This window comes from Anser cygnoides, chromosome 6, assembly GCF_040182565.1.
Source record: "Anser cygnoides isolate HZ-2024a breed goose chromosome 6, Taihu_goose_T2T_genome, whole genome shotgun sequence".
NCBI classification, from domain to species: domain Eukaryota; kingdom Metazoa; phylum Chordata; class Aves; order Anseriformes; family Anatidae; genus Anser; species Anser cygnoides.
This window is the reverse complement of record NC_089878.1, coordinates 28,813,644-28,840,135: the sequence shown is the minus strand read 5'-3', so window position 1 is coordinate 28,840,135 and position 26,492 is coordinate 28,813,644. Positions and strand designations below refer to the sequence as shown.

At 43.4% G+C, this 26,492-nt stretch overlaps 1 protein-coding gene across 2 annotated transcripts in view; it reads left to right on the top strand.

Annotated features, from left to right (window-relative positions):
• Positions 1-17,264: 17,264 nt before the first annotated feature.
• The window catches only part of PTPN4 (protein tyrosine phosphatase non-receptor type 4), a 113,768-nt gene continuing 104,540 nt past the window's right edge, over positions 17,265-26,492 (top strand). Inside the window, exon 1 of one of the 2 annotated variants that reach the window (XM_066999627.1) lies at positions 17,265-17,410. The gene's annotated coding sequence lies outside the window, so the exon portion shown is untranslated. The remainder of the gene's footprint in view (positions 17,411-26,492) is intronic. The other variant, XM_066999626.1, reaches the window with a different exon arrangement.

Genomic DNA, 26,492 nt, shown 5'->3' with positions numbered 1-26,492 from the left:
ATATAAATTAATCAATCTTTAACAAATAGACTGGGAAAATAATGAGAGTGAATGCTTTCAGGAATTAAAAGAAGAAAAGGGCAGAGAAAGATCAAAAACCATGTAAAGAATGGCAGTCAATGGAATAAGGGCATACTAGCTAATATATAACACTATTTCATATTTGTTACTTTTGACTAAGTTTTTTATTCCTTCTTCCTATGTTGTCTCCATTTTAATCCCAGAAGTACTGTGGTAGCATAGAAATCCACTTGCGTGAAAGAGCTTACGTCTGAAGCTAAGATTATGGAAATCTGGGGGCTAACACTGTATCTTCTTATTAGCCTAGACAGAACCTAGCTCAGTAAATAAACACCAATAGCTTATCCTAGAGAAATTGATGTGGAAATAATTATTCAGTGGAGGAAAGTACCAACATTTCACTGCAATATTTGCATGAAATATTATTTTCAGAGTATTACCCAAAAATCTTTTGAGGTACTGCGTAAGGAGAATATTTATCCGTAATAAGTGTTTAATAAAAAAATATTTCCCAGCTTTGCAATGAATAATTCAGTCTACATTAGTAACACGGGCATGACTGCGCACATTATACGTATCTTTATAGATGGTATGGTAAATTGCTACAGGTTAATACATACTTAAATCCTTTTCTGTGTAGAATGCTACCAGGTACAATTTTTCAGAGGAGCTGAGCCACCCAGAAGTTTAAATATGATAATGAGTTGCAGAGACTAAGTGTGTCTGGAAATCAGGCCACGGAAGCGCTGGTAACAGGGAGCCTATTTGGAGCTGGCATGAAGGGATAACGTAGTGAGCTGAACTTGGAGCATATTCTGTAGGTCTGTGGGTACAAAATTCACCCTAAAAACTCTTTCTTCCTCCATACAAAATACATAGTTAAAATGGATACAACTAAGTGTTTAAAAGCTGATTAGAAACAGAACAGATTGCTGATGGAAATAGCAAAAGATGGATTAAGACTGATTGCAGGACACTGTGATGAAAAATGACAAACCCATGGAAAAAAACAAGACATGGCAATCTAGAAAGCTCACTGCATAAAGATCTCTCTGCCATGTTTCTACTTCTGTCTCATTATAATTGACATTTAGGCAGGCAGTGGGAGTCAACTAATGTAAATAGCTATGAATCTGGCATCCTGTTGTTAAGCTCTGGACAGGCATTGAAAAAAACCATGCTCCAAGCCACAGAGATGTGTATGAGGCGTGTGTAAGAGGAAGAGAGAAAAATAGAGTATGAACCAGTAATAACATTTTCTTTAGATTTAACTTTTTGCACTGATCCAAAAAGCTCGTCATTCTAAAGCAAACTGGAGTTGCTTGATACCATAAAATATGTGGTTTCTGAGAGGATTTAAAGCTAAGCTGGTTCAATTATTCACCCTTTGACTTCACAAAGCTCTCTAGATGGTATCAGCCCATATGTCTGCTTAAAACTTCACATATGTTGTAAAGCAATTTTGATAACATGGCAGTAATATTGCCATAAACAACAGATATTAATAACAGGTAGTTACCAAAGCATTATATCCATTTATATCACTCCCTCTGTCTCTGTTTTATCTATGTACACATCCTACTAGACCATTATTTCTGTACAGCAGACTGGCCAATGGCCCAAGGACAGGAATGTATGCATGGCTAGATTGTGCCAATAAAATGTTAATCATATCCTGAAGTCTGCTGAAGAAAAGCAGGGGGTGTAGCACAGGCACCAAGAGAACAAGCAGAAGATGACAGCAGAGGCCTTGAAGGGACAGGCACGAGACATTACTGGAAGCCTCAAGCACAAATCGCAAGTAGTAAATTACTGATCAGGAGAGAAATGCAATCTTGAGAGCTGGGTAGAACCAGTTTTAGGGCCTAACTGGGACACGTGTTGTGTAACCACCTGCAATAGCCAACTGGCAGCACAGGTGGAGACACCTTTAGATTGTACGCAAGATTGCAACAAAACCGACTAGTTGCACAGGAACCTTATTTCAGAATTGGGTATGTGAATTGATCACTCTGATATCCTGTATTGATACATAATGTAGATACTATTTCATCATCGTATTTGCTCTATGCTGTATAGTTTGTGCTTGGTTTGAGGCTTTGGTTGCAATTTGGATGCAATGTGAAGAAAACTACTACTGGTTTTCTTGTAAAAGAAACATCAACACTAACTGCTGTGTTTCTTAAAACACTATTGTTTAACTCTTATACAAAGATTGTGGACCTTCATCATGCCATATGATGCCATTCTGTATGTTCAATTCTAGCATGATCTGGCATTGTATATATGGAAAAGAATTCAAGTAGCAGATCCGTTTAGATAGAAAATATGGGCTTAGAGCCTATACTGTCTTTGCAGGAAGAAGATTATGATCTTGAAGGTAAAGAAAACTGATTTGCCATATAGGTCTGCTATTGTTTTGCGCTGACGTAGGCTGGTAGAGCAAATAAATAATTTATGTTTACACAGAGCTGTATTAGAATCATGTAGGTTTTATAACATGGTCACACCTGAACAGATTGGCAACATACATTATGTAAATCAAAGATGTTCCTGGCACACAGAAAGAGGCTGTATGCTGTAAGTGACAAAGCTGCATTAGCTGTATGATCCTGTGAGTTTGTTAAACAGCATCCCTACAGAAAACAGTGGTAAATATCAATCATCAGCCATGAATGACACTTACTGGATATACTGTAAGAATAGACTTTGGGCACAGATTTTTTTTTTATATGCAGATATTCTGAAAAACAGTACCTGTGAAAAGATTCCTTAGCGCAAACATTTGTTACGGGGCTGGTATGGCAGCTTTTGGATTTGAGGGTTTGAGTAGGAAGGAATATGAGTGGGATCCTCACGCCCTCACGCACCATACGCAGATGGTATATGACATCCAGAGGGTCACAGGGAGCCAGCCACCCCTGGGGTCATGCAGAGCTTTGGAGGTTACGACAAATCTGCTCTCCTCCTCCTCCTCTTCCTCAGAGACAGAAATTTCAACCTGGAGAAACAGCATAACTTCATTCTTAATCTCATATTCACACCTCTCTGCTAGAGGCATTACTCTTTCCTTTTCAAACTTTCCTACTGCTTTTCCAAATTTGACCTGCTTTGCTATTTTTTTTTTTTCTTCACAGTTTGGAGAGTTAGTGTTACAGTGCTATGCTAAAGGAGAAAGCAGTACCCTTGTACACTCACGAAGAGAGGACTTCTCAGGTTGTTCTTTTCCTGCGTTATACCTGGTGTCGTCCACAAGTGCTCTGCTTTTTTGGAAAGCCGTTGATCATTGCTGTATCAAATCCTAGCATCTCACTTAAGGGCCAAGAGTTTCAAGCAGACAGAATCCTCTCCGCTTTCCTTTTTTCTTTGATATCCTTGCTATGTGGCCTCAGGCTAATGTGTTTTGGCTCCCCATGCTGCCTCCCTTTCCTCAACACACTTCATTCTGGAAAGCTTTACTTCAGCAGTACATGGCTTCCTCTCAGTAACGGGAGCGCTTTGCCTTTCCCTTCACTCTAGGAAAAAATGAGGTGCAATTGGCAACTCTCAGGAAAAAATAGCTGCAGCTTTCGTGTGGAGGCAGGGGGACAGAGTGCCTTTAGGCCAAGGTTTGTGGTAGCTTACGCTGTGGGTCTGAGCAGGTTGAACTCTGACGTGGGATTGTGGGGTTACCTGGGCCAAGTCACGTTTCTGCATGTGGTTTTACAATTAACACTTCAGTAAGTGATGGTTTAGTTGGCTTGGTTAGAAGTTAGTAACTTCAGATGTAGCAGCTGTAGGTTGCACGATGTAAATCCACAAATGCGTCTATTTTGCCGAATGTCTGAGTGGTTGTATTTTACATATGTTCCATTTATATTTTCTTTTGAGGGGATATTCATGCAAAAATGACCTGGATCAGTTAGTGCTGGAAAGACCTAACTTAGTGCCCTTTTTCATCTTCAGAAAATATGTTTAAACTTTATTCTAGCAGGATCTAATTCCTTCTTTCACTAAAGCAAACTCACAATGTTCAGGCTGTTAAAAACAAACAAACAAACAAAGAGCCTGGCAGTTTCAGCAAAAATGTAAAGTATTAAATGATATGTTAGCCAAGACTTCATTACTTTTAACAGATATAGCATAGTGCATTTTAAGTGTTATCCAGTCTGACCTTCAGTTGTCTAATTAGTTAACAGATTTTTTTGAGACGTTTGGCCAAAAGTTTGTCAGAGCAGACCCTGGGCTGCTGTGAGACTCACCGCTGCCATGGTGGAGCTTGGCCCAGAGCTTGGCCCAGAGCACGTCCTGCTCCCAAGAAGGATTGGGGGGAGCTAGAGGAGATAACGAGACAAGTTGTAACAAAGGCAGTGCAGTGTTTCTTTAATGTGCTATACAGTAAAGGAAAGATAGTGAAAGCCTGTTGAGTTTTTGTATCATGGGGTCAGGCTTTTGAGAGCATACATTTTCCCTTTGCTCGTTACCTGAAAGTGATATCCCTTATCCAGACTTCCCTGGGATTAGTTTTACTCTAAAATGACAGGCAGGCATTCTGCGGTTGGGATTTGAAGGTTAGTGAGATTTCTTCAGTATCAGCAGGATACTGCTGTGTGACTGGGGGCAGCACGACCCATCGCCTGCAAGGATGTCCTGCAGGAACAGTAACTGATTTTACAGGATTCTAGAATGTGCTAAAGGGATGAGCCCCCAGAAGATGATTTCCTTGCTTTCAGTAATCCCTATTGATTTTTTTTCCAGTGAAGTACATTTTCTAATGTGCTTCACTGGAAAATGTGACACATTTTTGTTGCAGTTTCTTGTTTAGCACTTCTACCTGCCGGTTAAGTGGTGACAACATTTGGTGTTTCTCCTGACAAATGACAGGAATCAGCTCCAACCCAGAGACCTGGGAAAGCTAAGTGCTTCCTCCCTGCTTTTCCTTAGCAAGCAACATTTCTCCACCCACAAATGCTCAGATGCTGTCCAAAGAAAGAAGTCATCAGTAGAGGAAAGGTAACATGGAAATGTTTTGTTTCCCTGTACGTGCAGACAAAGAGCAGTACTTCTCTGCACCCTCAAGCTTCTTTTAACGTTTGCAGTGCTCCATCCAACCCTTACTTCTCCCACCTCCATCACTGGTAGGAGTGTGCCACAAAAATGTTTCTCTGACAGTCCCCTGGGCAGCTGAACCCCACTCCTGCTTCGGCTGGGGAGCAACACGCATCTCTATCAGGCCGGCTCCACAGGAGGAGTCACTCGGTGGTCTCAGCTTCGCTGAGGCCCTTGGAGCAGCAGCACAGTCCTGCTGCTGGCCACCTCTTGCTGTGGAGCGCTCTGCCAGGGCTGCCCACTTGCCAGGACTCATGTCTCACAGGGGGACCCCAGAGCAGTTTCTGTACTTGCAAATGTCACTGCTCCACCAGCATCCAGAGGGCTGAAGTCCTCTGCCTGACCGCAGACCGTATTTTGAAAAGCAGTAGTGCAAACCACCTGCCGTGCTGCCATGTTCTCCTTTCCCTGCGTTCTGTGCCCACAGTAAACCTCCAGCTTGGCCTGGATGTGTCCTGGTCCTTACGGTTACTTCCTGGCCTGACCTCTCTGTTGGAAGTCTGCTGGCAAAAATTAATTTGAGGTCTAGTGGTGTTTTCATGAGATGCAGCTGCTTGTCGTCTGGGAACGTGATTCGATCCCCAGCTCCAGTCACACAAGAGCGGTTTTCAGTCAGTATTGAACAGCAGTGGAGATGAGGAGCAGTCGGGTGGAGATGAGGAGCAGTCGGGCAGGGATGAGGAGCTCGGCAGAGCTCCCGTGTGCGGTTCCCTTCGGTGTGCAGGATCCCTACCAGTGACAGATCCCTGATTTCCGAGGGTGGGTATGAAGCAAGCTCCATTTCATGCAGGTCGCGACGCCTTGTTTGATTGCTCAGAGAATTGTGACCTGCTTCATGGCTGGGCTTTTTGTTTGTTTTTAGCTCTTTGGATGGAGAAACTAATAAGTAAGCTAAGTGAGTACCAGAGGACAATTGTTTATTTTTAATGCTAACCTCCCAGCTTAACCAACCATAAAATATTTAGGGTTCTTTTTTACAAGTTTAACTGTTATTAATTCTGAGTCTTCGGCTTTTTCTCCCGATCCTGATGAAGTCTCCATACTTCACTGTAAAGTTTTAAGTGAAATACTGCCAGAATGAAATCTCTGGCCTGAAACACAGTAAAGAGTCCATTGCTTAGAATAATGTTGTGTCTTGTCACTGGTTAAACTGTTTTAAGCTTTACCATATGTACTAGGAAGAAAAGGAAAAAAAAAAGAGATCCTCCCCCCGCCCCCTTAATCCACCTTTCTCTATACTAATCCGAAGATGAGCTTCAGATCAATAAGAAGGCCGGGGCTCAGTGACAGTCTGCTGAGCATCTGGTCTAGATCCCCAGCTGATGTATATCACATATATTTTGAAGCTCATCACAGCAGCAGCAGGTTGGGTTCCCAAACAGTAAATATTTACTTCTATAAAGCCCTGTGTAGCTTTAACAAAGCATCATTTTCTGTCCCAGCCCTTGTCCCAGTGTAAGCCCAGATAGGCAAATATAAACATGCTACAGCATGACAGGCAAACAGAGCAGTGTTTTTAAGGCATGTTTTGTTGTTTGTTTGTTTGTTTTTCTGGAAAGGAAGCATAGCACTGATGTTGTACCTTAACCAGATCACATTGAAGTTTCCCCAGATTTTACTCTTCCTAAAATAATAAAAGTGCCAGTAATCGTGCTGGAACACACATTGCATTTCCAAAAATTGCAGCTCATGGCAAGGTATACGTAGTAAGCAGACCTTGAGGAATGTGGGGCAAACAAGGACCTGATAGAAACACAGCCCTGATACCTTCTTTCACTAAAGCAGTGTCTGAACCTCAGTTTGCTTTGTCTAAATAACTCCTCCAAGACAGGCCCTAACGTATTTATCCGATAAACTTGTCACACAAGAAGGGCTGTGCAGAAGTGCCTGGTCTGTCCCGCCTGTGCTGGAAGGTGAGAGGATGCCAGTTTGTTTACTAGCAGGTATTGCACAACTCACAACACGGGTTAGGAAACAGGCTGGCAGGCTCTGTGGGAGCCACGCTGCTCAGTACTTCCCCAGCTGGCTGGGTCAAAGACTTGCATAACGTCAGGAAAAACAATGTTTATCTGCGATATTATTTGAACTGTAAATGTCGTTAAAAATATCATCTACTGTGATTTTTTTCCAGTTAAGTATACAGTTTTTGATTCCTAAGATAAAGCATAAAGGGGGAATAAAAGACTATCTCATTGCACTGGCATACATCGTTCACTAAATCTGAGATTTTGTGGCCTGCTCTTGGTATACCATTTCATACCTTAGGTAATTCCCTGATACAGGTGCGGATGAGTAATAACAGCAGTCGGAGCAGACTTGCCTTATCCCTCTGCCATGCAGCTCCAAGTAAGATGCTGGGTGAAGCCAGTGCAGTTACTCCAGTGGGAGACACATTAGTCTCATCTTCACACCACGCAGATACATAGACAGAGCAATGCTATCACTGCTTTGTTTTAAACACTTTATTCTGTGCCGAGTCTTCAAATTTATGTTATTTGACTCAATAAATGTTTGATGGTCTCAGTGTAGCATCTAGTGGAGAAAGGGTAAATAACAGAAAAAAAACGAAAGCAGACACGTGCTGTTAACCCTTGCGCATTGCAGGGAGGAAAATGTGAACCGTTGCTGAGCAAGGAGCAGTCAGTCAGTTCCCTGAATCACCCAGAAAAACACCTCAAGGGTTACTCTGAAGTGGCTGCGGTTCACGGGGTAAAACGAGGGGCTTGTACTCCGGCGGAGCAGGCGGGGATTCAGCGCGAGAGAGTCCCTGTGTCTGAATGAAGCAGGGCTTGCTTGCTCTCGCTGCCTTTCTGTAGGGTTGTTTTTTTTTCCCAATAGGCTTTTGAGACATATCAGATCTCATCAGGTGCTGAAAAATGGGGTCCTCTGTGTAATTATTCACACAAAGTTTCTAGTTCAGGTCTATTCTTTTACCATCCTTTTTTTTTTTTTTTTTTTTTGAATATCATGATTGTATCCTGTTTATAAACAAATTAGAGTAGAAGGTTTTTTGCAAAGAAAAGAAGAAAGACTCATTTTCAATAGCTGGGAACTTAACAGAGTAAATAAGAGGAGGCTTGTTTTATAATTATTTTCTTCAGACTTTATTGGGATTTTTTCATGTGCATAATGTCTTTGCTGTTGCATGGGGAGGTGAACAAAGGGAGCACAAATCCATACACCAGGATCTGCCTCTAGGCACAGCTGATGGTGGAGAGTCCTCCAGAAGCACCACTGCTGCAGAAGGGATACGGCTCTGAAATTAATGATGGGGTTGCGGAGCCAGTTCCTTATGATATGGCATGGAAATATGCTGCCTTGGGCAGAAATACAAAGCGGATGGTAAATATGTGCCTCATTAAGGGTAGCTCCAGTGAACGCTGTGATTAATCCAAAATTATCAGAGATGCAATTTCCTTGCAGTTCACGGGGACTCTGTATGCTGCTACTGAGTCACAGAAGCATCTGTACCAGCCTGGTGGCACCAACCTATATGTAGCAGGAGGCTTGAGGGTTACCCATTCTGTATTTTCCTCACTAAATCTTCTATGCAAGATGGTGAAAATGATGGGAGGACTCTTATTTTCCTGTCTTGGCGCAAGGAGTGTGGCTGCTGCTGCTGCCCTTGAGCAGGGAGGCTCTCGGGGGCATCTCTCAAAGTGCCTTTCAGCTCGATCCCAGTCACAGATCAGCCCCTACTTACTCGATGTTTCCCTCTTTCTCTGAACGACTGATGGTACCACTGTTTCTGTTCTCTGAGAGTGTACGAAGGAGCAGCAGACACCACCACGCAAAATTTCTCCACAGTCCAGCCAGTGACGGTGGCTGGAGCTGGAGGAAACAAGCCCCACATTTTTACCTTGTGTATGGAGACAAATTTCTTGTGTGCTTTCAGCAATCCTAAAGGTGGCTTGGGAGGACCAGTAGTAACACCATTGACAAAGCCAAGCATTCAAAGAGAAGTTTGTTCCCAAATTGTCAAGTACAAAATATATTTGCATTTTAATGTGCATTGTTTTTTTCTGACTTTTTCAACTTTCTTATTTCCAAGTCCTCACTACTACTATGACTAGAAACGTCATAATTATTCTTATCATCTCTACTATGACTGCTCAAAACAATAATACATGAAAGCTAAGATTCGTAGATAATAAGCAAATTTCATGAGCTGTGGGCAACATTAGAGAGCTGCTGTAAGAATGGAGAGTTCAGATCAGATAAAAGCCACATTAAAATTGGAACTAATTGGAAGCCTCATTGCTGGTGTCACTGGAGAGATGAAGGAACGAGCCACCGTGTCCTCAGTGTGTGGTCTCTTTGTGGCTGAGTGAGATAGGTGCAGGTAGAATAGCAGTGTAAATGCACTACAATGCTGTTATCATTTTTAATTTGGCTATAGTCAACAGGGCTGACACGTCACTGCTGGCTCCTCCGTGCCTCTGTTTCCCAAATAACCCAGAAGCCATCACTGTGCCTGTGCTGAAGCATCTTTTCGTGGCTCTATTCACATTAACAGCAGTCAAATCGTTTGAAAATTTCCATTGGCTCTCTGGTCCCGTCATCTTTGCTGGCTGTTTCTGAGGGGCGATGTCATCCATGCTATTTTTAGTCCACATGTATTTTTAAATAAAAAGGAACACACGCAACCTTTTTGCAGTCTTGATCTGAAAATAAGTTTTTTCACTCAATTAGAAAATGCAGAGAACTGAATTTTGTGTAAGTGATGATGCTTTTTATTATAATTAGCCTGGCTAATTCCTATGCTATCAGCCCAAGCCTTCTAATAATTTTTGCTATTTATAATGTGAACTTTGGGACTACTTCAGTAAGCCAGAAAGTGAACGTTCTATGAATCGAGAATTCAGAACGAGCTGTACAGTTCCTGGAAGAACTTAACCGGTCAAAATCTCTCTTGACAATTTTAATTACTTTGTAGTGGGGCCAGAATGTGGGTGTACCAGGAAGCAGTTTGCACATACGCTTTGTTTAGCTGAATTGCTGCTGTGCCATCTTTTGTGTCTTAGGAAAGGTCAAATTTGGCCGTTTTCTGTACTGTACATGGAAGTAGATCATTAATGCAAGGTAAAAGCAAACCACAACAGTCAATAAACGCTCTTTTATTTTTCTCTTTAGAAATATTAACTTGTAGAAAACATTTACTTTTGAAATATGTCATGTTATACTGCAGCAAAGTAAAACACTTTTAGGACTGGCGTTGCATTTCTGGCTATGGTTTACCATCAGCCTTTCACTGGTGCTCGCTGTTGGCAGACAATGTAGACCTCAAAACCTCAACTGTAAAACTGCCGAGCAGCGAGAGGTGACATATGGTCTCCTCTGTGCTTCAGATGAGTGAGTACTTCTGTGCAAACTTTCGTAAAGGCGCCTGTGAAAGGCCAAAGAAACCAAACACTACAGTGTTTTTTCTAACCCCGTGCAATAGAATGTGAAGGGATGACCGAGCAGCCATTTTCCCTGCCCTTCTTTTAGACGTATTTCTGTTTTTCAAAAGATTTCCCCGATGTCTTACTTGCAACTGAGCTGAAATGTGAAAACTGCCCATCTGGAAGCCTGAGCTCATTTAAGTGCTTTCCTTTCAGAGCAAGGACACAAAACCAACAAAAGCAGCTTCTTTACAAAGGTGCAATGTGTATTCCTTATCTACCTGGGCTGCGTCCGCTTATGGAGTAAAATCCCCTGGCCTTTGCTCGGAAGCAGAAATCTTAGCGACAGAAATGCAAATAGCATTGAGCACCCAGTGCAGCACCCTGGGCTCACACGCCGTCCTCACGAGAGTCACTGCCCTGTAACGTTTGGCTCTGAAAGAAAACCGTCTCCAATTCCTGAAAGTTACCTAGAGTTCAGCCAGATACAGGTCTGGAATTTCTCAATAAAGATACTTAGAGAAAGAAAAAGGAAAAAACTAAAACCTGTGGACCTGGAATCAGCATGTCTGAGTTGCTCATTTCAGAATACTCTTTTTTTTTTTTTTTGTCACTATGGAAAGAAATCAATAGCAGAATTGAGCTAATTCCTTTCAAATTGAGCCCATACTCCTTTGCTTTCTGAACGTTTCTTTCTCTCCTCTCCAATATTCCAGAAATTTTCTGACAAGTTGCAAAGCTGGGAGGCTTCGGTGGCAATCCGCAGCTAGATGGTTTAGTGATGGACCTAGAAAAGGCAAAAGCTATTTTAAAACACAGCATAGCTCAAACCAAAGTTATAGGCTTGCTGCTGAAATTGCTGGGTGAGGTTCTTTGGGCTAAATCAAACTGGTGGTCTAACAAAATGGTCATTTTTGGCTTTAACTCTATGAAAGTAGTTTGCCTAAAATAAGATTGTTACGGATCTCATCTCAAAACTTTGATCAAATGCCTTTTAAGATTCTAAAAATGTTCATTAGATGCTTCTTTCACTACAATGTTTTATCAGGGTTTCTCATGTTCAATACCCACATTCTAGGATATGCTAAGAAGCAAAAGGTCTGAGACAGATGTCGTTCTGTCCCAGCCGTAATATCAGAAAGGCTGAACTGTGTCACACCAAAGAACCAGATGACCTGGCACCCTGTATTTGGTAAAGAGCACGAGCATACACCTTACAGCAGAAATAGAAGGACACAGCAGTTACAGCTTCATTTTTCTTCCTATTTATCATCTCAGTTTCTGGTGATCTAAGAACAGAATTGAAGGCTAAGTCCATCTCTCTGCAAAGCAGCCTTTTCTTCCATTAATTTGTCTAGTTACTTCTCGCAGCCCTTAATATTTTTGGCATCTTAAATATCTCATGGCATTGCATTACCAAAATTAAGCAGATGTTGTTTAAATAGTACTTCGTTGTGTTTGTTTTACACCTCCATCTGAAAAAAGTATTATGAGATTAATCTGAATTCTTGTAAGAAAGGAGTAATTGTTCCCTGTTCACCTCTCCTGTGTCAGTCACAGATTTCCGATATCTGTGTTATATCTCCCAGTTGTCATCTATTTTCCAGGTAATCCTGGAGTACCTGATCTGCCTTACTCAGGAGCTGCTCAGTCTTTCTGATAACCCGGTCACTCTTTTATCTGTCTTTTTGTATGTTTTTCTAATGCTTAAGAGGCTCCTGCATGTTGAGGTGCAGAACTTTGTGTAGTATGTAAGGGAAGAACGTACTTCCTGAGGGTTTATGGAGTAGCATTATGTTTTATGTTTGCTTTTTAATTCTCTTCTCTATCAGTCTGAACTGCCTCTTTGACCACCACGGAGGTAACATTTTCAGAAAACTAACCACAGTGACTCCAAAATGCCTTGCTAACTGATGCAAACTAATTTAGAGACTGCCGTGTTGCAGTCTTGGTTTTGGTTATCCTGAATAATTATGAATCACCAGAAAATGTTGTTATCTCACTGTTCAATCCTATTACACTTACTCTTTGTGAACATGTTTTAAAGTGTGCATCCCCTGGGAATCTCACTGGTTGCTCCCCTGTGCGATCATTTACCCTTCTCTTCCTTTCAACGCAGTTACTAATCACAAAAGGAGTTCCTCTCTTACGCTTTATAAAAATGCTTTGGGCAATCTATATACATTATTGCTTAATCTGGGCTGCATGTTAAATGTTCTTCATGTCATATGTAGAGTCCCCTTATTGCTCGGGCAGGGAAGATCCCTGGAACACACTGTGCCTCCCCTCTGTCCCATACATTTGGATTTCCTTTCTGTGGAAATCAGACTGAGGGCAAAGGCAATCTGGGAAGAGAAGGAGCAGAGGCAGGAGATGACAGAGGGTGATATGTGCTTGGTCCTCTTCCAACCGGGAGTCGGATTGTGGCTGAGAAGGACTCCGAGGTCCCAATGTTTATACAAAGCCTATATAAACCAGCCCCCTTTATCAAAGTTTGCTGACGTTTTCAAAGCACTCTAACAAAGCCGCAGTTTCCATCTCTTCCCATTATATGGTAATGAACCATGTGTTAGCCTGACTGGTCTGTCGTTTCTAGCTTTTCCCTAAAGCCTTTCCTAGAAGCTGGTATGGATATGTCAGTGCTCCTTTCCTCCAGCACAGACTTCACTCCGAACTGCCAATGACAAAACACAACTGATAATACAGTGTGCTGGGGGTGGCTCTGAAATCTCTTACGTGGACACCAGAGTTTGGGAACTTTTTTTCTGACTTCGCCCTTTCAAAGGTTTTGTTGTAGCAATCACCTCAGACTCCACCATAATGAACAATGGCAGAAAAATCCTACTTTGATTTTATCCTGTGGTTTTCCTGAATGCGTCTGTTATACCTGATGCTTGCTGGTTCCTCATGTTCCCTGGCAGTTCTCCTGTTCTTGATGTATTTGGAAAAGTTTTTATGCTCCAAAATATTTTTTGGCCCGCTTTATTATGGTTTTATATTTAACTTGCCAGAGTGTATGCTATTCGTCTTTTGGACAGAAGCAGAAAATAACAGTATTCCACAAGCGAATGCACAGATGACATTCACAAAAGGCTCAGGTATTTGCAGTGGGTATCTAAAAATGCAATCTTGGGGTACTTCAATGCATGGTGAAGGCAGGGGAGTTTGGTGAGGGCTGGAAGGAGGAAAAAGGACTTGGCAAAATGTGGCCCAGGGACTGTTGCTATTTACATTTCCTTCAGCTTTCATTCTCAGTCCGTGTATTCCTAGAGAGTTACCTTTTAAATATATTTTAAAGAGAAATTCAGACAGCTCCCAAACTGCACAATAGCTGTAGCAAGCTTATTAGCACAAATTATTATTACGCAGTATTGTAACAGCTCACGTTGTGGAGCTGTATTGCGCCAGGTATTGCACAAACGTGAAGTGAAAGTTGGTCCCTGCCCCAAACAACGAACGGGTTCTGTCCCCATAGCTTACATAGCACACTGCTGAACAAGCACTCTCAGTATTTATGACCCTAGCACGTTTTAAGAGTGATCCCAAGGCCGTGTTCAAGCACCAGCTTGCCTGCCGTTCACACGTCAATGGCACGCTCCACGTGGGATTTGGCCAATCTGAATTTAGGGCTGTGCCCGCGCCCCTTAAGTTCCAGTGAGCAAGGCATCTAAGTGTTTTGCTGAATCAGGATCCCTCTTTATAGAAAATGTATCTGCTATTAAACATACATTATGCTTGCTCTTAGCGTTAAGTGCCTTGTCTCCTGCCCCTTTCCCAGCTAACCTCCACCTGTGGTGAGAGCCATTCATCTTGAATTGCTTTAATGCAGTGTTTAAGTATGTCAGCTTGGCAACAAAGCAGTTTGCATGGTATTTCAGTGAGAGGTTTAAAATCCCATTCACATTTTTAATATATGTTTCTCTCACATAAATTATCCCAGCTTGGTTGGCAGATCCTGCATGAGTAATAAGGTTGTTGGCACAAACACATATCACAGATCTATTAAGAAAATAGAATCTTTTGTTTGTTCCTACACTTATACCAGAGCTGTGAGATTTAACTTCTACAAAACAGTTTAAGATACTTATATTTTCCTAGCAGTACGTTAGTACTTGTGAAGATAACGTATCCCCTCCGAAATGTATCAGCGACAATAGAGATAAATCCCCATGCACAAGTGTGAATATTAAGCTCGTGCTATGTGACCTAGCTATGCAAAAGGCAGCTTTCATGGCTTCTGCAGGCAGGCAGACTGTAGCCGAAAACTTGCTCTTACATAAAAGAGCCGCTACTGAAAGAGAAGTGAGCTGAATGCAGTTTTTACATATGAAAGGAACGTGTTCCCTTTCTGGTAAATAATGACAGAGTCACATTTCAGTTTGCTTTCTCTCTTTCATTCATAATTCTGAGAGGTGGTCACTCTGTGTTTAACCCACAACAAATCACAGTTCTGGAAAGTTAAGTTCTCTGCTGCTTATGCTGAAGTCCACGTTATAAGGTCAGAGCAATATCTGTACACAAGTATCCTGCAGTGCAATTTCACTCCATTTGTGTTGTAAGATCACGAGTTGGAGAACTTTGTCTCAATATCTATTTTTAAAACATTCAGAACTCTTGCAATGTAGGCCTGACCTGAGCACACAGTGGGAATCTTCCACTGGCTTTATTTAGGGCTTTGAATCAAGCCTTCTGTAAACAATGAATTATGGGGCTAATAAGGTATTGTGAGGAAACAGCTTTGAAGTGTCTAGCCTTTAATATCTGTACGTCTCACCAATTTTGTGTCAGATTAGGAAAACATATCCTTTCATAACAGCTTAAGGTTACAGTTGCTAAATAAATGTTGTGCGGTTCTACAGTCACAGTGAGTGTTTTGGATTGTTTCTTTATTACACTGTATAAAATATCAATTATTGTTATTCTCAAACTGAACGTAACAGTATGTCTGACATAATCCAAGCACAAGTAAAGAAAATTATGCGAAAACGTGAGAGGCACACTTTGAAGCTTATGTGCAAACGAATTAAAATGTATCTATGCAACTTGTGAATAAATTCATCATGATCTGAAAGTGAATTATCAGGAAACCAAGGCAACTCTGCAGCTACGGCTCTCTTTAATGCACAGAAGAACGTATTTCATCCACTGCTGGAGAGGCTGGCAGCATTTCAGAAATGCAGAATTCGGTTATTGGATGTCTCTGGATACAAGCACAATGAGTTTGTCAATATAACTACGGAAATGTTCAAGCAGAGCTGGAGCAAGACACAATAAGGAATGGCATTACTGATGCTGCGTGTGTCATTCTAGGGCCTTTATGACGTCTGCTTGGGAATTCGTTCAATCCAGGACAACTGCTTACACTTCAAACTTGGTAATTTTATTTACGGACTTTCATTAATAAAGTTTAAATAAGAGCAATTTCTAAGTGTTTTCCAGTAACAATCTTTGAAAAGTCTGTTACTTAAACGTGCTTCGCAGACTGTGCGTTTTCTAGCATTCCTGCTTGACTGCCTTCCCCAAGCTCTCTTCCACCCCGATTCATTCAACTTGGTCCTGAGAGAGGAGAGCACAATGAGGCGAGGCTGTGTGCCCCAACACTCACGCAGATGGAGGAGGCCAAGAGGTTGGATTATTTAGCCTAGCAAAACGAAGGGGGGTATGGTCTGTAAAAACAAACTGGGGGTAACCACCACCAAGAGAGAAGGGCTATTTAAGCAAAAGAACAAGACTGGCGGAAGCACAAATGGCTATAAAATGGCCGTGAATAAATTTAGGCTGGAAATAGGTTTCCAAACATCAAAGGAATGACATTTCAGAAAGCTTCCTAGTAAGGATGTGTGCGAACTCCCTCAGCGTTATATAATCTGCATCTTGCTGTGTGGGAATTTGTGAAAGCCAAGAACTCCTTCCCAGCCGCGTTATTGTGTGTGTCGAGGGCTAATTATGAACGGCTGTATTTTAATAATTCGAGATTCAGGGAGTTTTTAACCAGGCCCTTTCGCACACAGCTAGTTATGTAAGGGCAGCGGGCTGCCACACGCCCAGCCAGCCTTCCCCTCACAGCCCCTGCCACAGCTGCCCCGCGCCCGCTGAGCGCTGCGGCCCCACCAGCTCTGCTCGTCGTGACTGACGGCTCAGGCAGCCAATCCACCGCCCCCAACCCTTGATTGACGGCACATTCACCCAATCGGGCTACGAGTCGCACTTCGCGCTGCCTTCCCCCTACCGACAGCGCAACGGGGGGGGCGGTGCCAAGCGTCCCTCTCGCGACATTTTCCGCACTCCCCCCCCCCCGCCGCCGGGTGACGGCGCGGCCGCCATGTTGGTTGCTATGCTGCTGCCGCCCGCGTGAGGCGGGCGGGCGGGCGCACGGGGGGAGGCGGCGCCGTTCCTCCCCCTGCTCCCCCCCCGGGCCGCCGGGCGTGAGGCGGCGCCGTGCCCCGTGTGAGGGCTGCGAGGGGGCAGCCGCGGCCCCGCCGGCCGCTCAGCTGTGAGGAGAAAGGGGAGGGAGGGGAGGGAGAGGGGCCGGAGGGGGCTCCGCCGCCTTCCTCCCTCCTCCTCCTCCTCCTCCTTCCCCACCCCTTTTCCCCTCGGCCCAGCCGCCGCAGTACGATGCGGGCCCCGCTGCTGCCGGGGCCGCGGCCGGGCCGGGCGCTGCGGGGGGACTGAGGGGCGGTGTCGAGGAAAAGGGGCGGGCGGGGCGAGGCGAGGCGGGGCGGGGCCGGCCCTGAGCGCGGCCCCGGGCGCGCCCCCGCCAGCTGCGCGCACGGGCACGGGCGCGCGCGCGCGCGGGGGGTCGCGGGGCGGCAGCGGCGAGCGCAGCCCCCGCGCCTCTCCCCTCCGCGCTCCCGCGGCCGCCCCCCCCCCCCCCGTCTCCCCCGCTCCATCGGCAAGGACGTGGCTGTTATATGAAGGTAAGGGGCCGGGGGGGGGGGGGGGGGGTGAGGGACGCGTCCCTGCGCCGTGACCCCCCTCGGAGGGGGGTTTGGGGGCGGCCGCCGCGCCCCCCACCCCCGGCGAAGGGGGCGAAACCCGGCCGTGGGGAGGGGGGCTCGGGGGGGGGGGGGGGTGTAGGGGCGCTGCGGGCTCGGCCGGGCGGCCGCAGCCGGTTTGCGGCACGTTGGAGGGGGAAAGTTGCCGGCCGTGCGCTTTCTAGGCACAGGCGCACGTTGCCCTGGATATGGCCGGGGAAACCGGGCCGGAGCGCGGGCGGCGCGTCCCTCCGGGGGGCTGGCGGTGCCTGCCCTCCGGCAGCAGGCTTCGGGTAACCGCGTGTCGCTTCCATGCCACCGCGTACCCGGAGACGTGCCTCGCCTCGGCTGGTGCGGCGCGAGCTGGGGGAGGGAGAGCGCCCTTGCCCTCCCCGAAAAGCCTCCCGGAGCTCGCCGCTAAAACCGGCTCGCTGCCGGCGTGGGTGAAGTGCTCCCGCCGCCCGCCCGTGCCGAGTGCGGGCCGATCAGATGGAAAGCACATGCGGGTGAACTTCGCGCTGCTGCTTAAACCTCGCAGATTTCACCGTTTTGTTTTATTTATTTTTTAACCGTGACACGGAAAATATTTATGTCACTGGTGTGTTGCAGAAGTGCTAATGGATTTCGGCTGAACCGCCGTTGTTAGCCTGTAGCGTGCACATGCATTTTCCCAGCTGCGGGTATCGCTCGCCCTGAGCTAAACTCTCCTGATGGTAAGGGGGGGTCTTGTGCCTGCCCGTCTGGTACCGGCATCGCTGGGAGCCCCCCGTGTGTTCGCACACATGCAGACATTTGTGAGCTCGTTACGTTATAAATATGTGCTGCAGGAGCACATGAGGGAGATTAGAACCGCTAAAAGCGTCGTCTTAATAGACGTCTATATCGAGGGAAAGCTTTCCAGTTCGTTGCCTAAATATAAAATATTCAGTATCGTAATCTTATGGATGCCATTTTCTTGACAATGGATTTCTTGCTTCACTGACCTAAAAAGTTATTTTTACATATTGGCGTATAACTCAGGTTTGCACCATGTTGATAAAATATTATTCTGAGTGATAAGCTTACAAATACGTACGTGTGTTTCTACACATTTCCCAGGCACGTTTTTGCTTTATAAGCTCAGAAATGTAACTGTGGGTCTGATTTTTTTGAAGATAACTTTGTTGTCATTACAGTTTCTATGTATTTTTAGATTTTTGTTCCTTTTTTAAAACTAAAGCAAACATTGAAATATGAATGTGTTTCCATCAAAAGCAGAAATGTTGTAATATTTTACCTTTTAGTGCGTTTTTCTTTGTGTCTGCTGTTAAGTCTGTTTGGAATCAGATTCACCTCCTTAGGGTTTAGTTTGGTGGTTTTTTTTTTTTTCTCGTTCAGTAAAATTTTCTGTGAAATGTCTTATTTGCTGCCATGCTTTATAATTCTGTTGTCCTGCTGAAGCCCTGTTTAGGTTGTACATAGCAGTATTGATTGAACACCCTTACTAAAAATACTGTCGGGGTTGGGTGTGCTTACAGCGTCGTCGCAGGAAAGTTAAGTCTGCCCTGTTTTTCTGTGAGCAGAACGGGTGGTTGATTATTAGCAGCTACGTTTGTCAAAGCCCCGAATAAAAGCAAAATCCTGTGATCTTAGAAGTAATGCTAGTTGCTCTGTTGAGTGGCCGAACTCCCTATTAACGGACAGAGTTCATTAAGTGCTATTTACATGTCAGTGCCATTAGCATATTTTGAATATATGGTAAGCCAATACCCAGGGCACCTCATTCTGGCTCTGTTCCTGCAGTGCCCCCTGTTTGGGCAGAAGGATCCACCTACCCCCAGCTCGCGGCAGGAACTGAAGCTTAACCACTGGTTCTGGAGGCACGAGGCCGATGTTTATCGTGAGCATTTGCTGCGTGTGAACGTTTTGTGTGTTTTGTTGTTAACCTCTGTGTTTCTGTGGCACGTCCTACAGGCTTCAGCGCTTGCAAAGAGCTACGTGGTTGGCACCCCGAATAACAGCCGAATGTGAGAGTGTGGCAGGGTGATTTTGTGAAAATGAAATATTTTCTTTGAACTGTTTTATCTGATCAGGAAGATCCTGATCAGTATTTGGGGGCTGTGTCCCTCTGGGGCCTTGTTATCCTTGGCAGGTTGTTTTATGAAAGTGTTGCTGAATGTATGTGGAAATTTTGTGCATCGTTTTACGCTTACGTGTAAAAAGTGGACTGTCTGTTGTACAAACGTATTCTGGAAAACTGAGTGGAGCCTGCAACTTTGAATATAGTGGAAGGGAAGATACCAGGATGGCGTGCTTGGTCCTGAAAGCTAACCTGTGCGTAGGAAAGAAAGCTAGAATGGCTTACTGGTGGCATTTCAGACGGTTGGATGGGGTAAAGAGATTGCGGTAAGGGTCTTTTGACAACTATGACGGACTAAAAATTCCGTTCTAACTCTTTAGTTTATCCAAGCAATCAAAACAAACAGTCACATGCCACGTTTCGTTTGGCATTGAAGTCACCATTAGATTATTTTTCTGAAATTGCTAAACAGTGAGCTTCTGTGGCCTGTTTTCCTAGGTCTTCAGGCTGCCATTAGCTAGATCCTCTGGTACACCGGGAGTCTGCCTCGTCCCTCCTCTGCTCCCCCGCCCCCCGGCCAGGCTGGGTTTAAATTTGGTACAAGATCACATGAATCCCATGCCTTCACATCCTGTTTTTGTGTCACCTCGCTTCCATTCTCACCAATTACAAAAATGGTGAAACAAGAGAATCTTTCAGCAGATGGTTGACTGTGCATTTTTTTTTTAATACCTCGCTTTCACTCTGGTGCTGTCACTTTTCATAAAAATGGCCAGACAAAATTCTCGTGAGTTTCATTTTGTGATCCAGCCTAAATAACTGTAAAAATGGTTTGTGTGCACACATAATGTGGGCCTGTTTGTAGTGGGAAGAAGGAACTGTGAAGGTAGAAGAAGAAGGGGAGGGGAGGATGGTTTGGGCAGAAGACAGACCCAGGAGAGGAGAGCGGCGCGGTAACGTAACGGCAGCTCTTGCTGTCTGGGCCAGCTGTTCATATATGCTCATTTGGGAACAGAAGCTGTTTTTCCTCGAGGACTTGTAATCCATTGAAATAGCGCAAAATAGTTCTGTGTAGGCTTCTGAAAGCCTTTTTAAGTTCTAAGATTTTAAATTTTTTCTGGAAGTAATCTCTGCTATGTTTCGTCACAGAATTACATAGCAGAATCTCCTTTCCTAGTTTGGAGAATTTCACAATTATTAGGAAACTCTTGCTATTTATCACTTATACCGTAATTACTTCAGGCATACAGTAGTTACTGTGCTCACAGAAGTCTCGCTGACATGTCGCCATACAAGACTGATGCCCAGATGCAGCTTACAGGAACGTGGCTGTTTTGCAGTGGTCTGCAGTACTCAGCTCAAGTCTGTGCCCATCGTATGTGCTGTGGCCCAGCATGCCCTACAGAGCATTACAGCTTGTAGGCAAATAGTTACTCAGGTAAATCAGACAGGCATAACTAAATGGATTTTTGTTGGAAATGTGTGAGTTGAACCAGCTTCTGTCTTTCTCAGCTTTTGCACCTTGGGAGAAGAAATAGGTGATGCAATTAGACCTCTGTTTGCACGCTCCTTTGTCTCTCACTGCAATTACTTCTTGGACAAGTTAAAGGCGACTGTTGAATGATAAATGCGAGTCTCCGTGAGTGGTTTATGAGATACTGCCATCGCTGCAGTTCCACGAGGAAGGGAGAAATCGCTAATATCCACTTATAAATAAACTGTCTTTTAATTATGAGTACTTATGCTCTTTAATGAAGAATGCTTTAGGAAATATTTTCACCAATTGGAGATTGAAATGCAATTGCTGGTTAAGAGTTCTCAGGCCATCCACGAGAGATAAGGGATAAATAAAATTGATAACACCCCTAGAGCATGTGTGTTCTCGCATTTCCTTTCAGGCTTCCCTTAACTTCCCTGGGGTTAACTGCCCGAGAGAACGATTCAATTATTCTGCATGACCAAAAGCCCAGACTTTCACATGAAAACTAAATGTGTTGCTACCAGGAATTCACGTTTTCATATTTTTTTTTTTGATTTAGAATTGTTTATTTATTTATTTTTACTTTTGATACCAAATACTTAGTGATTTTTTAATTTAATGCTGAAAACTTTCTTCTAACGTGCTGCTTTTGGAATGTTGCTCCAGTCCGGAGGCCTTACTTGCATGTAATTTTGTTATTTTGTGTGATAGTTTTCATAAACTATTTTAAAATTCATTTAAAAGTAAGCTCTTAGCATTACTTTTGTGGTGTTTATTAGGAGTAACAATGTCAATTGATTTGGGTTTATGCCTATTAACTGTGTATGGGTTAAACATATGTTCCTTACTTATTTGGCTCTAAAGGAATATTAACTTTTAAGAAAGCTGAATGTCACTTAAGCGTTTTCTGAGTGCTTTGGCCATTTTATTGCACTGGTGTACCACCATCTCCCTGCCCTACAAGAAAAACAGTAACTAATCCGCTGAACAATGTTCTGTTTCTCTTGCGAAGGACAGGCATGGAAAAAGGCCTCTGTCAGTACAGCCCTGAAACTAACTCTCTGAGTTAATGAAAGTTACATTACAAATATTTTCTCAGATCAGAAAAATATTCTCAGATAAGTCTTTTTTTTTTTTCAGTTTGTGGTTGTGTTGCTGTTTTTATTTTTAAAATGGCATCAGTCATTAAAACCAGAAATTGAAACTGTATCTGCAGCAGATAGCTCCCCATGTAAACCAAAGCAGCAGCTGGTAGAAGATAAGGGCCTGCTGGGGCTCCTTTGTCTGGGAGAGATGTGTGAACATACTTGGTCTTAGAAGAAGGCTAACAAGCAAGATTCCTCTGTTTTCTTTTTGCAGCAGAAGGTGGTATTTGCAAAACAGTCAAGCAAAATCAATAGTCAGGATTTGATGCACTGGAAAGCTGCTGTTATTTATTTATTTATTTATTTTTAAGGAATAGGTTCAAGCGTGTCATACCAGAAGCTTGTGCTCCCTCTTGTCTGTGCCAGTAGAGAGCCAGCGCTGAACTAACTTGACTGAAACGTAATAGAGGTTTGGTTACGGCCTCTGTCTCCTCAGGTTGGGAACCTTTTCAGGAAGAGCACATAGAGATGCAGCAGGCAGTGGCAGTGCAGTAGTCACTAATAACGTTCTCTGGACTCCCAGGTTAGCACGTTTTTGCCTAGATGTGCTAATAGTTTCCTGGTGGTGTTTGGTCAGTATATTACAAGTCTGAGAAACATGTTTGTTGTAACGTGAAAAGTCACTTCTAGAAAAAAACAGAACCTTTAAAAGGTGCTTCAGTCAGGTGAGATAAACCAAAATGGGATGCCCTTCTCTAGGGTCAGGAAAAGATGCTTCCCAGATCTCACACCAGTGACTTGATGCTTTTGCTTTAAGAAACAGAATGATGTCATTCTGGAGGAAAAATCCCATAGTAAAAACTGATTTTTTCACTAACCTTGTAGTGAATTCATACTTTTTTTTTTTGGGGGGGGGGTGGGGGGGGGAGGAAGGACACCTGCAGTTTTTCCTTGACAGTTTGGCTTTGAAAAGAGTTAAAGTGAACATCTGTCACTTTGTGCTTGTCGGTGGTGATGCTTGCAACAAGCTCTTAGTGCTATCTGAAACAGGACCATGACATTTTTCATCTTCCAAAGCAGGAGTGGGGGCAGATGCCCAGAGCTGCTGGTGGCCCTCAGCCTTGCCTTCGAGGTCGCTTTCTCCCATGCAGGTTGTGCGCTGGCCACTCTGTGTCATGTCCGTTTACTGAGTTTGGGTGGTGCCCCTATTTAGAGAAGATGTCCTTCAGGAAAAGGGAGGTGTATTATTTAGTTTGACTTCTCAAAAATTAAATTTTTACAACTTGGCATGTGAATTTCAAATCACTGTGGCCTGTAACTTCCAAGCTGTGAGCTTCTATCAGAGCTTTCCTTGGAAGAGGTTTTCAGCTTTTTGGGGGAGGCAGGTTGCTGTTATGATTGATGCCGCAGTCTGTTTTACTACTTGTGTGCAAATGAGAGTGTAGGTTAGTCTCGGGAATCCTAATCTGCAAATAATTCCCCACTTAGTACGATTTAGGTTTGTGGGTTGACTCTGTAGGAAGATATTGCAGGCATCCCGTTAGCTCGTCTGGATGCGTGTGCTTAGGTGGAGTGCATCTCTTCAAATCTAAAGTTTCGAAGGACCTTCCGGATGCAATGTTTGTTAAGAAGAGGTGCATGGAAGCTGAAACTGTGGCTACAGTTAAAGCTGAAGGGATGTATCACCGTGTCTAAGCCTGGATGAAGGAACAGGGGAGGGGAAACTGGGAAGAAGGACGGCTTTCCTGCAGTGCTTATGGAAGTTATAAGGTTTAGGAAAACATAATTAAAAAGGAAAAGGGAATATATTTTTTGTTTAATATCAACAAATCTCATTACCTCATGGGAGGCTCCTGCCGGAGTGACTGTGGTTTACACAACCACAGGAGGTGGAAACTGAAACCCAGAAGTGGCATTACAGTGGAACAGATCAATCTGCTATAAGATTGGCTCCTACTTCCAAATTTTTTTGAGCATTTCATTGGTTCTCTTGTTTCTGTGGTCTTGGATTAGACTTCAGTGATTTGGGTGTTTCGGTATATGGCAAATACAATTACTTCTGGTTGTGCTGCTAGAGTTTCTTCTCAGGTTCGCAATACGCACCTGGGTAAGGAGGGATAGAGCATTAATGGTGGTAAGAGTAAAAATAACCTTTCACTAATTAATCTTTTACTTCTGTTTTTTCATTATATGAATTGAAATATACCATACTAGCTATACAAACCATCCACTTTGGAAGTAGCTTGAACTTTTTAAACTTCCTATCTTCATATCAAAAAATAATTTAATTTTGGTGATGTTGTCAGGAAAACTTACCTGGGTTTTGCAGTGCTTTTCTGTGTGTCCTGACCTGCTTACAATGTTTCTGGCATTTTCCCTTAACAGACCTACTCTTTCCTTGGAGACGTAAGGCACTGGTGATGCTGTCATCTGTTCCCTCAGCACCTACTATGGATTTGAGTCCTTTGTTCGACAGCTCTTAGATCAGCCGGGGGGAGTGCGTTTGGTGACTGTGCAAGAGGCAGGAGGCTGCAGATGCTCGCTGTGGTCTTTCTTAAAACAGTTTCTGGCTTCTCGCAGTTGCTGTGCTTGCAGGGGTTGGATTCTCTTCTAATTTCTCAACAGCTACGTAAATTTTACTGGATTGAATAATAGATGCATTAAATACATTAATTAAAATATTTCTGCTTTTCAAAACCATGCCACACTAAAGGCTAAAATAGATACAATAAGAAAATGAGGCCTGGGTAACCACTGCGGTATATACAGTTACACTTGGAACAGGATTCCTCTGGAGAAGACTAAAAAAATAGACTGAAAATTAACATCTGACAAAAAACCCTCTAAGAGGAAATTCCTACAGGAGAACTTCATTCTTGAGATTAATTAAATGAAAGATTAGAAATTCTCTAGATGGCTGTAAGCTATTTAATAAAACTGAAGCAAGCAATTAAAATACTCAGTTTTAGTTACCAGCAGAGACATTGCTCCTTTTTATGATCCTGGTGTTGTGTCGCTGTCCCCCCATTGCATATGTTCTGCCTTTTACAGGAAAGCTATATGTGCAGCTCATTAATGCTAGACATTTTCCGCAGAAGGGTTTTCATTAAGAAAAAACACAAAACATGATGTAGAAAAAAAGGTGATGTAGATAATAACTTCTTTGGCTTTGAGAACACATATGCGATCTTGAGAAAACAGAAATAAAAGTGCTTTGTAGGAATTACACTAATGAAATGTATGTGAGAGACTAGCTTGAAAGAGAAACTTGATTAACATCTGAAACTTCAGCTAACGTTTAGCCACCTTTTGGTGGCACTTCCACTGCCAGTAAAACTGCTCCTGCCTTCTCAAACCTCTGGTTTCTTCTGTTTCTAAATTATAACGATTTAAGCGTTTTTCAATCCACCTCTTTGCAATATTTTTTCCTGTGTCTTCCAGACAAACTGATTAATTCTAACTGTTCTGGAAAATGGTTGTAGTTGCCCTAGTATCTGTCAAAGTCGTTTTCCACTTAAGCCTTTCATATTCGCTCAGAATACATTTTGCATTCTGCTGCACCTGGTGTGCCCTGACAACTGCGTGTGCTCCAGCAGTTGTCTGTAACAAACTGCAGGTCGGGGCTGTGCTCTGTCACCACAGATCCATCCCTCGTCTGAGGGCACTGTGCGATAGCAAATCGCATCGTCACGGGAGGGAGAAAATGCCTAACTGCAAGTTGCCACTGGATTCCTGAAAATTGAAGTAGTTGCCATAGTTAGCAGAATTACAGTGCCACAAGGAAAACGGGAAAGATAGAAAAACTGCATCTCTTGTATGCCAAGTAGTGCTATTATACTAAGTTGCTCCAAATTAAGTTCCTGGCTGTTTAAGTTTGAAGAGAAGCGTGTTCTGTGGTGAGATTTCTTCAGAAGTGTTTATTACTTTCTGCCTGTAGTTCATGAGCAAGCAGATGTGGTCTTCAGTGAAAATAACGATAGATTAGTACAGAAGTTTCTGAAGATGACCTTCTTAGTGCTATTGTATTTTTCAGTTGTAAACAGAAAACCACATTCTAAAAATCTGCTTTCCAAACTTAAATGACTATAATTAGTGCTCAGAAGAAGCAACAGTCAACCTTTTTCTTTTGGCAATGCATAAATATATTCATTTTCATAACATTTAACATAAAACACATAATCCATTGTTAGACTTTAACGCAGAATGATAAAAAGGGAGAGATGCCTTTCCTAACTGCTGTTGATTGCATTAATAATAATAGTGTGTCTAAGTTGAAATGAAAAAAGTGTTGACTAATTATTCCTGAAGCAAATTAGCTTTATTTTTGTTGTAGCTTCCAAAGTATGGCAATGGGTTTGAAGCCCACTTTGCTGTGTACAATTAATAGAAAACAAATCATGC